The following is a 12,960-nucleotide window of genomic DNA, read 5'->3' as shown; positions in this document are numbered from 1 at the left end:
CAAACTTGCTGGCATATTGAGTGTAGCATCTTAACAGCATCATCTTTTAAAATTTTAAGTAGTTCAGCTGGAATACCATCACTTCCACTGGCCTTGTTATTTGCAGTGCTTTCTAAGGCCCATTTGACTTCACTCTCCAGGATGTCTGGCTCAAGGTCAACAACCACACTACCTGGGGTGTACGAGCCATCCATATCTTTCTGGTATAATTCCTCTGTGTATTCTTGCCACCTCTTCTTGATGTCTTCTGCTTCTGTTAGGTCCTTACCACTTTTGTCCTTTATTATGGTAATCTTTGTACAAAATGTCCTTTTCATATTTCCAATTTTCTTGAACAGATCTCTGGTTCTTCCCATTCTGTTGTTTTCCTCTATTTCTTTGCATTGCTCGTTTAAGAAGGCCTTCTTGTCTCTCCTTGCTATTTTTTGGAAATCTGCATTCAATTTCCTGTATCTTTCACTATCTCCCTCGCATTTTGCTTGCCTTCTCTCCTCCGCTATTTGTAAGGCCTCGTTGGACAGCCACTTTGCTTTCTTGCATTTCCTTTTCATTAGGATGGTTTTCGTTGCTGCCTCCTGTATAATGTTGCGAGCCTCCATCCATAGTTCTTCAGGCACTCTGTCCACCAAATCTAAATCCTTAAATCTGTTCCTCACTTCCACTGTGTATTCATAAGGGATTTGACTTAGATTGTATCTTACGGCCCAGTGGTTTTTCCTACTTTCTTCAGTTTAAGCTTGAATTTTGCTATAAGAAGCTGATGATCTGAGCCACAGTCCGCTCCAGGTCTTGTTTTTGTTGACTATATAGAGCTTCTCCATCTTTGGCTGCAGAGAATATAATCAATCTGATTTCGATGCTGCCCATCTGGTGATGTCCATGTGTAGAGTCGTCTCTTGTGTTGTTGGAAAAGAGTGTTTGTGATGACCAGCTTGTTCTCTTGGCAGAACTCTATTAGCCTTTGCCCTGCTTCGTTTTGAACTCCAAGGCCAAACTTGCCAGTTGTTCCTTTTATCTCTTGACTCCCTACTTTAGCATTCCAATCCCCTATAATGAGAAGAACATCCTTCTTTGGTGTCACGTCTATAAGGTGTTGTAAGTCTTCATAGAATTGGTCAATTTCAGTTTCTTCAGCACCAGTGGTTGGTACATAAACTTGGATTACTGTGATGTTAAAAGGTCTGCCTTGGATTCGTATCGAGATCATTCTATCATTTTTGAGATTGCATCCCAATACAGCTTTTGCCACTCTTTTGTTGACTATGAGGGCCACTCCATTTCTTTTACGGGATTCTTGCCCACAGTAGAAGATATGATTGTCATCCGAACTGAATTCGCCCATTCCCGTCCATTTTAGTTCACTGATGCCCAGGATGTCAATATTTATTCTTGCCATCTCATTTTCGCTTCCTCATCCTTTCGCTTCCAGGCATATCCACAACTGAGTGTCCTTTCGGCTTTGGCCCAGCTGCTTCATCAGCTCTGAATCTACTTGTACTTGTCCTCCGCTCTTCCTCAGTAGCATGTTGGACGCCTTCCGACCTGAGGGGCTCATCTTCCAGCGTCATAACTTTTATATGCCTTTTGTCTTTGTCCCTGGAGTTTTCTTGGCAGGGATACTGGAGTGGCTTGCCGGTTCCTCCTCCAGGTGGATCACGTTTGGTCAAAACTCTCCACTATGACCTGTCCATCTTGGGTGGCCCTGCACGGCATAGCTCATAGCTTCTCTGAGTTATTCAAGCCCCTTCGCCACAGCAAGGCATTGATCCATGAAGGGGAAAGTGGATGTAGGAAGGTATTATTTTCATTCCCACCATGTATTTGTTGCATTCAATTCTGCTTCCATTCTGCTGCAGTTCAACTTCCACCAAAAACTAAACTAGAAACTATACAAAAAAAAGTTTCTCTTTTCTATTAGTAAACTTCTGTTAATAAAAGAATAATGAACAAAGCAAACTTCTTTTCTGAGTCACAACATTATGTGTCATGCTTGGTTGTTGTGTCGTCGTTTTTTTGCTATTGTGTTATGTATTTTGTGCTTTTATGTTGCAAACCGCCCTCAGATCTTCAGCTGAAGGGTAGTACATAAATTTAATAAATAATAATAATAATCCATCTCACCAAAATCATGACAACAGAGAATAATGTGTCAGCTCGGTCTGCTGTCCAGGTGCTAACTTGATGGAGAAGTACAAGTCCCTCCACTTCTCTCTCTTATGGTTCTTCCTCTTCAAAACAAATTTGGCTCCAACAGAGGAGAGTTCTGCAAATGAAGACATAGAATTGAATCATAGAATTGTAGAGTTGAAAGGGACCCCAAGGGTCTTCTAGTCCTGCCCACAACTGTCCCTGGATAGGCCAACCACCAATCTTCTAGTTAACCATAAGCAGCATTGACCCACATGCCCAGCCTACCTCCTATGCAGTTTAGAGTCCATGAGACCTGCTTCCAAGCAGACATGGGGTAGCCAGGTTGGTTTTGACCATACACAATTTTGACTTTACATGCTCTCCTTGGAATGTAACCCCAGCATAAATTGAGTTGCCTGTATGTAACTTTAAAAATGGCAATATTTGTGTACCTGTTTTCCTCTTCCCTCCCCATTCCCTTTTCCTCCAATGTGGTGTCTATTAGACTGTAAGCCTATGCACAGGTTAATCTGTGTACTGTCCCTAGGAAAATTAAAGTGCTTTGTAAATGATAATTTACAGCAACAGTATTTCCCCAGTATACCACTGCCTCCACTTCCTTGTGAGTTTAATTTTAGATTACAGTACTAGCTTTTCAGACAGCAAACTGTAGCCTTATACTTTGCAACCTCCGTCACACCTTTGGAATGAAAGTTCAGAATGAAACTATTAATTGGCCAAACTTTCAACTCTTACCTATTTTGGGATTTTTAAATTTTATTTTCTTCTTTGAATTGTATTGTTTGGGGCCATTTCGATGGCTGAAAGGTTAAAAAGGATTAAAAAGGCTACAGTATTAGAGAACAAAACACCTGTGCTGATATTTCCACCTACGTGGTGCTGTTAGCGCAACTAAGACTGACACTATTGTTATTCCAAAGCCTTTTTTGAGGGTGTGAGAGTAGCGCTATGAATGCTTTTATGAAAAAGGCACATTGAAGTAAAAATAAATAAATAAGGCCGCCACCGTATTTTTTTACTTGGGAATAAGACCTATGGAACTCAGGAGGTTGTACATAGAGATTTAGCTTGTAACAACATAACAATGTAAGAGGTGTTGAGAACAAATTTTAGTGGAACTAGACTGTGTAGGAGAATTTCCACCTGTTCTGTAAGAAAAACGTGCAAGAGGACGTTAGTAATGTCATTAATAATATTACATTTATATTGCTGCCCATCACTGTATATTTCATGGGTGGTTTACAAAAAAAAGCTAAAAGATAATGAAAATGAACCGCCAGTCATTTAAGAAACACAAAAGACATGATTGTTCATAAAATAATTGGCTAAGACATTTTTCTCCGCTGCTTGTCTGTGAAGGACTGCTGATTTCTGCGGGTGGGTTGTTGTTGTTGTTTTAAAAGGGGGTCTTTAATTTTAATATATTGTTTTGACAGCGCGACTTGTGAGCCGTTTTTGAATTTTAAAATGTTGTTGGTGCTGCGGTTCGTCCGCTGCCTTGAGCTCGTCAGAAAACGCGACGATCACAAGGACGATTGTTTGAAATTAAGATCAATAGAAGTATTTTAACAATAATAACCATAATCATATTGTTGATGAGTGACAAGAGAGTAACAATGGTGATTGTAAACGGGAGAGGGTTGAGGAGAAACCGACCGACCGCCACACAGGCAGAAGCAGCCAGGCGGGCTGAGGTAAACTGGCCGCGGTGCAGGTCGGGAACAGAGTCCGGGCGGGTGCTGCTGCTGTGGCGGCGGCGGCTACCCTCGTCGTCGTCGCCGCCCACCCCGCGCCGCCGCCTTCTCCTCGGCCGCGCTGCACGCCGGGAGTCGGCGCGCGTCGGCCTCCCCGCAAGATGGTCTCCGGGCTGCTATCCCCTCCCCTCTCCGCACATGCGCAGTTCTTAAAGCGGGCCGAGCCTGCTCCCTCCTCCGCTGCTGCTCCCTCCCTCCTTCCTTCCTGGCGGCCGGGGCGCCACTGACAAGACCGGGGCGGGAAAAGGGCGGTCGACGCCGCTGCTGCTGCCGACGACGACGACGAAGGAAGACGACGACGACGAGCGCGACGACCATTACCGCCGAAGAAGGAACACCGCTGCGACCCCTCCGCCCGCCCCTCCTCAGCCAGCCTCCTCCCACAAGCTTCCTCCATCTTCTTTCTCCACAAGCCGGCAAAAGGGGAGGGGGCCGAGAGAGCCCTTCTTCGGCGAGGCCGGCTCTGTGCCTCCCCCGGGCCCAAGGAAGCGACCAGCAGCCCCCCCCCCTCACTGTACGCGTTCGCCTCGCGCGCGGAACCGGCGCCGGTGAACTGGTGGGAGCGGCCTCGGAGGCTCGGGTAAGGCCGGCCGGCTTCTGGCTCCAGCGGGAGAAGGGAGGGTGTCACACCTATAAGGCGCGACACGGGCTTGTACTGTGGCGCTTTGCTTTATTATGGCTTTATTTATTTATGTATATTGGGCGCGGGGTGAACGGGCAGTAGGCCCCGGCTTGGGGCTGCTCGTGTTGCTGCTGTTGCCGCCGCCGCCGCCGCCTCCTCCTCCTCTCCCTCCCTCCCTCCTTCCTTCCTCGCTTCTTTCCAGCTCGCTCTCAAAATGGCCGCCGCGCCCGTTGATATTGAGACGGGGGTGGGGGGGGAAGGGAGGAGAGAAGGAGAAAGGGAGGGATGAATAAGGCTTCCCTCCCTTCTGTCTCTCTCCCTCTCCGACTCGCATCCTTACCGTCGTCATCGCGTGTTTGTGTTCACGCCCCAGCCTTCATTCGCACGTCTCTCTGAAATGCACGCTGCCCATTCTTCTCCTCTGTCGGATACCCCCCTCTCTTCTCCCCTTCTTTCCTTAGGTGACTAGGCAAGAAAAACGCGTATGGCGTGCTTTCCTTTGCTCCCGCTCATCCACCCTCCACACACAAACGTTGTTCTTCCTCCTGGCCTTTAGCCACCCCTGTACTATGATTACCTCTGCCTCTTTCCCCGTATCCAGCATCTCTCCTGAACATCTCTCCATGCACCCACACCCCGCACCCACCTCCTGCCAAACGGCATGACCCTGTTTATTCTTTTCTCGGTCCCCCATAGTAGGTGGGTGGGTAGGTTGGTTTCCCCTCTTTACCCCCCCTTTTGATATATTACCCTTTCTCAGTCTCCAGTGGAATCAAGGTTATTTTTGCTCTTTCATCCTACTTTCCCTTATAATGGGAGTGGGGCACGTGTGACCCTCTCTAGTGGGGCTGCACCTTGTTTCTCCTCTTCCACACCCATCTTATAGATGACACTTTCTTGTCTTCTAATAGGAAGCGAAAGGGCTTCTTTTCCTTCTTACCCCTCTTTCCTGTTAGAGAGGGTGTACAAATGAGTATATAGTTGCCCTTTGACTTCCAATCTTGTTTATCTATAGAGGAGGTCGGTGCCCCCTCACCTTGGCTGAGAAACTAGCCTCCCTTTAATGGAGAATCTGTTACATTTTCCATTAAAGGATATAGATTTTCCATTGGAGGGAGGGGAGAGGCTCCTAATATTGCTGTTTTACTATTATCTGAATTCTCAGCATCTCTCTCCAGCTGGATGTGATCTTTTCCAGTTCTTCAGTTCCTCAGTTCTGCCGTAGCATCTCCGCCCCATAATCCTGCGTTACTGCATTTCTCCCCTCCCCTCTGTACACACCTCTTCATCTCCTTTCTCTAGCTGGAGGAGTCTGATCACACCCTTTGCTCTCTGGTTTTCCCCATTCTCAAGCCATCTTTTAAAGCATAATTTGTTGGTACCCTCTACCTCCTACTACCGCAGCATCTCTCTGCATCCTCTGTTACTAGCTCTATCATCTCCCCTTCTTGCATCTGCTTTGTCACTCTGAAACCTCATCATGCTGCCTTGCTTGAAGGCCCTTCGTGCTCTAGTCTAGACCAGCCTTTGCACCCATCTTACTTTTGCTTCTGACATTCAGAATCCTGCTTTTCTTCAGCTTTAGTCCTCTACTCCCAGCTCTGTTGTTATATCTGTAGTATTTCTTTACTAGCCTCTTATTCTTGAATCTCTCTTCTTGCAACCTCCGGTCCATTTTTCAGTTCCATATTTCTGTAAGCTTTGTCTCACAGCCCACAACTCTGGTCTCCTACCACACTCTTCTCTTCTTTCATTATCTTTTCTTCGTATTTACTGCCACTCCACTGCTTGACCACCTGCATTCCATAATGATGTTTTCTTCTGGCGACTTCACAATAAATGGGGTGGAGGAGGTTGTAGTGATAGTGACCCCAATAAAGGCTTGGAAGTAGAGAGGAAGTCAGATTGAAAGGAAATATATCATAGATCTCTCCCCCCCCCCCGCATGCTCCTTACATTTCTTTATTCCTTTCTTGTTGACAAAAATGGGAGGAGAATTACTGTTTGTTGGCAAGTTGGCCTGCTTCTCTGTGTTGTTTGTTTTAAACAAGATGAGTGTTGGGGTACTGGCTCATTAAAATAAATGACCTGTGGTACACAACATAAAAGAGATGTCTGGCAGCTCTAATCTGGTGGTCTGTCAAAAGGCCCTTTTCCACCCTTCTCCCTGCAGTGACTGAGTAAGAGAAAAATCATTGCTAGGAGGTGGCTCAGACCGTCAGAACAAGCTGCAGCAAAAATGGGAGGACGATGTGATGGAAGACTTAGGGAGATCAGATTCCACATGTTGGGGGTTAGCACCTCAATGCTGGTAGAACCTCATTGCTGGCAGCTTAGAGAAGAAATTGCCCTTTTGAAAGATGGGGAGGAGGAGGAGTGATGCTAGAGATGCCAGCAAGGAATCTCATTCCATTAAGGTGCTTGTTTGTTCTGTATTGTTAAGAATACAGCTCTTATTGTAACAATTTAGCTTTGTGATTCTCTCTTCCCTTTTACCTTACTTCTGTGAAGAAGTTAAGGTGGGTCACACACTTATAGGAGAGGTTTTTGGAGTGGTGATGTGGGTGGGGGGAAAAAGAAATTATGCACTCAGCCTCTGAGACTAGTCACATCCCATCTTATTTGCTTTAGTAGCATTGGCTGGGGAAAAGAAATGTTCCGTACTACTGCAGTATGGCTTGATTGATGCAGGTCAAATATTTTTGCAGTGAGTTTCCTAGCCATGAGTGTTGGAAGCTATACTAACAGTTTTCACTGTGCCTCTCCCTCTGTCCACCCAAAGGGCGGCGGGGGGGGGGGGGAGAATAGTAATGTATTTAGGTGCATTAACCTGTTTGCATATTCAATTCCCCCCCCCCCAAATTCTTTTACATCTTGCTACTGTGCATATGTCACATTTGTGGACTTCATTAGCGGGTGTGGAGGAGGGGGTGGAATGGTCCGAATTCTCAGATTTATAATTAAACAATTGTGTACCATTGAATTTCTTGGCAGTGTGGGACAGGATTTTTTCAGTAGCTGAATTATTATTATTATTATTATTATTATTATTATTCAAAGTGGTTTAGAATATCCCTGAATCAGATATTTTGAACAAAGAGAACACTTTTAACAAAAGCCTCTGCCACAGATACATTAGTTTGTCAGTAATGTTTTGTGTGTTCTTGTTTGGTTGGATTGTGTTTATGGAGGGCGAGTACAGCGAGCACAGCCATTGAGGAGAAAACTGGGTGGAGTAAGGCAGAAGCTGTGAAATGGCTAGATTACCCTTTTCATAGCATTCACACCACCCATTTTCTGCTTGTGTTTTTGCTGGAGTGGAAGGTATAGTAATTGCAGTAACAATGAAGTCTGTTCTTTAGGGAGGAGTCTAGTGGTATAGAAATCAAGTGAATGTAGTAGTCTTTATTTATCTCACCACCCCCCTTCCATAGATCTTGATTTGTCTAGCAGTAAAGTAGCCAGTCAATGTTGGAAAGCAAGGGTTTTTGTTGTTGTTTGATTATCTTTCTGATTGACACAGATTTTCACTTTTTTACTTCATTTGGGATATGATATATTTACACACATAGTACATATCAAATTTCTACATTAGTGAATGGTGACTTCATTTGTTCTTACATTTTGTGGTGGGTTTCTGTAGCAGAGTGTTACCTTTACACTCTGTCTTGTCTTGTCTTCTCTCCACAAATATGATCAAATTGAGCACTGTTATCCTTTGACACATTTTTAAAGAGTACAGAAAAAATGTAGGACAAAAGGATATGGAAAATACTCTGATGGAATGGTAAACATGATGTTCCATCTTTCTTTACACTTACCTAATGAAGGATGGCAGTGTTCTCATTGATATTCAATCTTTGTCATGCCAAATCCAATTCTTAACAAGGGTGAATATACATAGATTGTATCGGACAAAGCACAATTTGATTCTTATCAATATGGGTGTGGATTAAACTGTACCATATACAGTATAATTTTTTAGCATTTCTTTTATGAGTGGCTACTGTTTCCTGCATTTCTTTAAACCAAATAGTTTGGTTGTTCGCTAGAGTGTCTATTGTATTAGGGGACTCAAACTCTAAATTGACTAAAACCATTGACCTTGAGATTTGGGTTGACCCTGAATACTCACACTTAACACAAGAAGAAAATGCATATATGCAAAGAAAAAAATGGGAATTAATAGGATTATAGGTCCTGTTCTGTCTCCTCCTCCCACTTTCAAGGCTTATTTATATATAGATATATAGTTATATAGGTAGTCTTTTTAGCTTATTATATGCCTATATGATTTGCTTGTTGATTATATAATCTTCCTTTTGGCCTTGCTGAAGTGCAACCTAAAATGGAACACGTTTTAAATGTTTTGCAAAGTTTGTGGCAAGATTTAATATCCTTTCTTTTGGGTTAGAATGTCACACATTGCCTTTGACTATAATCCAGAAATTAAAAGGGTCTTAATTATTATATATAGTGATACTCAGTGTTGAGGTGCTTTTATTTTGTGAATAAAGTTGTCATTAGGAAAATCTGTTTTTGGTGTTTTTGTTGTTGTTTACTTCCAAACGGTACTACTATAAGACTTCTAAGGATGCCTACTGTTCTAGCCTGTGGTATTTACATTTCAGGTGGCAAAAAGGTTTGACCCTTTCTATATTTTTCAGTGCCTGTTTATGGGTGGACAGTTCATATCTGACACATGGTGAATACAGAACAAAGATTGTGGCTGTCATTATATTAGCATAAAATTTAACATTATGTTGTGAATGTTGGGGTGAACTTCTGCATCCTGGTGTGTGTGTGCTTATCATGTCTCTTAGAAGTATGGGAAACCTTCCCTAGTAAAAGGATGCATTGTCATGTTTCTCAGCCTCTGTAAAAATCTTTCTGGTTTATGATGTTGTACTCTGCAATTTCCATTCTTTCCCTTTTAAATTGTACCTTAAATTGTTTTGTAATATAGCTACATTATGCTATGCATAATCTTTGTCAGTGCTGTAAGCTGAGTCATGGAATCAGCTGTACAAATGGAATCATATCTGGGCAGAGGTCTCACTGTTCATTAGTGCATTTAGAATTGCAATCTAAGAGTTCATAAAGTGAATTTATGGCTTCTTGGAGAATAGAGCCCAGATCCAAGTCCAGTCAGATTCTTAACTTTTTTTGTATTGCTGTACTTTTTAGCAATAATATAGTGAATAGGATACACACGGCCTGTTGAGTTAACCTTGTATGCTACCAGTCATAATTGGAACTCTGCTTCTGTCAACTGTAAAATAAGGGAAAGGATGCTTAGCTACTCTTGAGTACTACACTTGCCTTAGCACTACTTTTAATGGAAGATTAATAGTGTCTTTATTTGAACATGGGGCAATGTATCTTAAATAGGATAAACCTGGATTGAGACTATAAATTAGAGTTCTGGTTTTGGAAGTTGTGGGTTCAATTGCAATAATCTGGGCTGGGCAGTCATTAATTGTTAATGTATGGTGTTTGCTAATTAAGGTGGGGTTTCAGATGGAACATGTTTGGTTTATACGTCACCTAATCTAGTCTACCATGCACTTTAAGAGGAAAATTAAAGGACTGCTAGGAGTTTGACAGACTTTACTGCTGCTGCTACTCTTTGACAGTGTACTCTCTTGAATACAAATACACAGCTAGGAATCAAATGTCTTCATTCAAGGCTACCCCATTAGAAGAGAAACATCTATGTCTATTAAAAATTGACATGCATCAGGACGATTTAAATCATTATTGTAAATCAAGTTTCCCATTTCTGATATTTTTTTTTTGAACAGCATGCCTGCAAACTAGTTGCTATAACAATTACCACATATTGGCTGATAACTAAATGAGTCATTATAGGATTACAATTTAAAACATTTGGCCTTGCAGCCCATATGTCTTTTGCACTGCAAAATTATACCTGCTTAACTAGAATTCGGCTTTGTCTGACTCTACATATATATGAGAATACTAAGCAAGATCACTTGCTTGAAGGCTCAGAATGCAGTCAAAGTGATATTTACAGCTCAGTCTCAGAAGTAAGTGTTCAGAACTTTCCTGAAAAGGAACTGGTGGTAGTTACTCAAAAAGTATTTATCAATGAGATGGAAGTGTCAGTGCTGTTTAGCTGTTGTAAACACTCATAATTTGAGAACAGAAAACATGGTAGAGTTGAGATACTTTGATGATAGGAGTACAAGAAAATTAATGTGGGTCCCATCCTGATGAGACACATGATGGCATCTCCTGAGATGTGACACCTTTCACACCCTAGTCCCTAGGTCCCATAGAAAGCACACAATAACTGAAATATTATGTATTACTACTTATGTTTCTTATAATGCTTCAGTTCAAAAGTTTGATATGTCTGTATATGATTTTATTACAGAACATTTAAATTGCTGTTTGGTATGTCATGACTCAGTTTTATGGCAAATGTAGACTTTTAACCAGCTTTCCTTTTTAAACATTGGCTAAAGAGAAAAGAAAACCCCTACTGGATCAGGCCAAAGGCCCATCTAGTTCAGCGCCCTGTTTTCACAGTAGCCAACTAGATACCCAAGGGGAGGCCCACAAGCAGGACCTGAATGTAGCAGGATTCTTCCCATTGATTCCAAGCCACTGGTATTCAGAGACATACTGCCTCCAACTCTGGAGGTAGAATACACCATTGTGGGTAGTAGCCATTGCATAATTGTAGATTTAGTATAATTGAAATTTATAAGTTCAATCCAAAATACATTTAGTTCCCCCCTCTTGTAAGAACTTGAAAAAATCATACAAATAATTTAATTACTTCTGTTAGTGACAGCTTCCCAAATAAATTGATCTGTCAACACAATATATTTTTAGCCATTCTGTTCTAAGTTTTCTTACAGTCAACATTAGGAAGTGTCAGTTTGAGTACTGTCAACTTCATTCCAAACACTATTTTAAAATTTCATCCATCCAAATTCCTGCAGTGCTTTTAGGTGGTTTAGTTATGCTTACAGTGTTAAGAATGTTGGAATGTTTGATAAATAAAAAATTGCAGTCTTAAGAGGTTGCTCTTGTAAAGTAGTGTCTGATAACGCATTAGGAGGACAATTTGAAATGTGCCTTTTAAGTTGAGGTATTAAATGAAGCAATTGTTCTGACAATTCTGAAACATTGTGTGTGCTCAGCTTAACCAGCAATGAGTTGTTTAAGCTTAATGTGTCCCACAAGTTTTTGGATGGATCTTCTGGAACAAAAAGGTTTTCTCTGAGGGAGCCACTTACTGGTGCTCCAAGCATCTGTGAAGCTATTGTTTCTGAGATGTCAAATTTCTCTTCCCATTCTTTTTTTGACACATCATGGAAATGTTAACCTTACTGTTTTAGATGATTTTAGCATTCTCTTCAGCATAATTTTCATAATGCTTTTCATAATTTTTGCTTCTGAAGTATTTAAAGTGTATCTTTGTTAGAGATTGGACACAGAAAATCAGTGCTCAGCTAGTGCTGAAATGGAACTTGAAGGGATATCTACATTGTGGACTTAAAGCAGATTAACAATTGGGGCTGTTTGAGAGCAATGGTTGTTTAGGGGCTAAAGTGTTGGGTTTAGGTGTGGGGAATGGGATCAGGTTTGAATTCTGCCTTGCAGCTCACTGAGTGGGTTTAGGAAAGCTAGTCAACAGTGTTTGAAGCTTAATGATAATTTAATGACATGTCTGAACTGACAAGGCATCAGCTGGCAAACCACAACTTTAAACAAATGGTTTGAAGGGGACTTGCAGACTGTGGTTTGGTGTGATGCTTGAATCAATAAACTATAGCTTAAAACAATGTTCTGCTTCTGGAGGCTACTTCCTTGTAGTGAACTTGCAAAGCAAAGATGATAAAAAGCAATGCAGGCAAGCTGCTGTAAGCCATGTTTGTAACCATCGTTACAATATTGTTTAAATTCAGCCATTGTCTATTTGCTTTATCTACCAACAATGCAGTCCTAAGGCATACAGCTCAAAGCTTCTTGGAGGAAGGACAATATAGAGATGTAACCAGTAAATTAAGATGAGAACACCTAAGGTGACCATAGGATTGTATCCAGTGCTAATCCTATTCAGAGTAGACCCGTTGAAAATAATGGCTGACTAATTTGGGTCCGTTAATTTAAATGTGTTTACTGTGTGTCTACTCTTAAGAAAATTTAGTTGGATACATCCCAAGCATTTTATTCTTTGGAACATCTCTGTGCCTGGATCAGAAGATGTTTATAGATTGTATTGTCCACCGGTACTAATCAGACTTTATCAGGAGATGCTTCTGAGGAGAACACTCTATTTTGTAATCAGTGATTAATTGATGCAATCAAAAATTTTCCTACTTTAATTACTATTGACTTACGGTATCTGTCCTTTCTCTTTAATGCATATGTTTTAATCCATTTCCTTTTGGAAAT

At 41.7% G+C, this 12,960-nt stretch overlaps 1 protein-coding gene across 2 annotated transcripts in view; it reads left to right on the top strand.

The window, feature by feature from the left end:
* Window positions 1-2,245: 2,245 nt before the first annotated feature.
* The window catches only part of PAFAH1B1 (platelet activating factor acetylhydrolase 1b regulatory subunit 1), a 60,575-nt gene continuing 49,860 nt past the window's right edge, over window positions 2,246-12,960 (top strand). The window contains exon 1 of one of the 2 annotated variants that reach the window (XM_083479649.1): window positions 2,246-4,485. The gene's annotated coding sequence lies outside the window, so the exon portion shown is untranslated. The remainder of the gene's footprint in view (window positions 4,486-12,960) is intronic. The other variant, XM_083479648.1, reaches the window with a different exon arrangement.

This window comes from Podarcis liolepis, assembly GCF_965112155.1.
Source record: "Podarcis liolepis genome assembly, chromosome: 16".
Lineage (NCBI taxonomy): Eukaryota > Metazoa > Chordata > Lepidosauria > Squamata > Lacertidae > Podarcis > Podarcis liolepis.
The sequence above is the reverse complement of the archived record's forward strand: the minus strand, read 5'-3'. Positions and strand labels throughout refer to the sequence as shown.